Below are 1141 nucleotides of genomic sequence, written 5' to 3'. Positions count from 1 at the left end.
GATACCAGGAAACCCCAAAATGGCTGAAGTTCAAAAGATAGTGCTCATGGGAACTGCCCATATCCTACGTAAAATACTGTCTATATGATCTCAAATTTTAAAGCAAACACATAATTTTCGTATGGTTTCTTAAACATTCACTAGAACAAAACTGTACAAATCCAAATATATGGTACCCTAGGCATAACACCTACATGAACTTCTAACTTGTTGTCTCTTGAGGTCTCTGGGTGAGACTTGGATCCAACTTGTACAAATGCAAAACAAAAGTCAAACATAAAATAATAATAATAATAATTTCTAAAATAGGTATAAGGCCTGAAATTTGGTGTGGGGGCTAGTCGATTATATCGAGCCCAGTGCGTAACAGGTACTTATTTCAAAGTCGACATCAGCGGAATTTGAACTCAGAACGTAAGGACGCACGAAATGCCGTTAAGTATTTTGCCCTGCGTGCTAACGATTATAGCTCGCCGTCTTAGTAATAATAATACGAATACAAATTGCAGTCATACTGTAGCAACTCTTATTCTTCACTCGCCCTAGGACGCTGGGTGTGTCGTGACAAGTGGTTGTAAAAAAAACATGCAGATTAAAAGTAAATAATAATAATAATAATAATAATAATAATAATAATAATAATAATAATAATAATAATAATAATAATAATAATAATAATGATAATAATAATAATAATAATAATAATAATAATCGTTTCTACTATGGGCACAAATGGCTGAAATTTTGGTGGGAGGAGTTAGTTGATTACATCGACCCCAGTGCTTCATAATAATAATACTAATTGTGATGATGATGATGATGATGATGATGGAAGACAATACAGAAAGGGAAAGGATTGAAATGGGGGAAACGAAAGAAATGCATACTCAATAGATCGATAGATCGATAGACAGGTGGCTACCTAGTTATATATTACTGATGTATGTTATTGATGTAAATATCGATATACGGATAAAGAGATAGACTCGCATGCATACAGATATACAATGACAAATCTCACTGACTCACGCATACACACGGTGTCTATAGGTATACATACATGCAATACACATATACACGCATGCGTATATATATATGTATATATATATGTATCTATATATATATATATATATATATATAT

This window comes from Octopus bimaculoides, chromosome 24 (assembly GCF_001194135.2).
Source record: "Octopus bimaculoides isolate UCB-OBI-ISO-001 chromosome 24, ASM119413v2, whole genome shotgun sequence".
NCBI lineage: Eukaryota > Metazoa > Mollusca > Cephalopoda > Octopoda > Octopodidae > Octopus > Octopus bimaculoides.
This window is presented reverse-complemented; position numbering follows the sequence as displayed.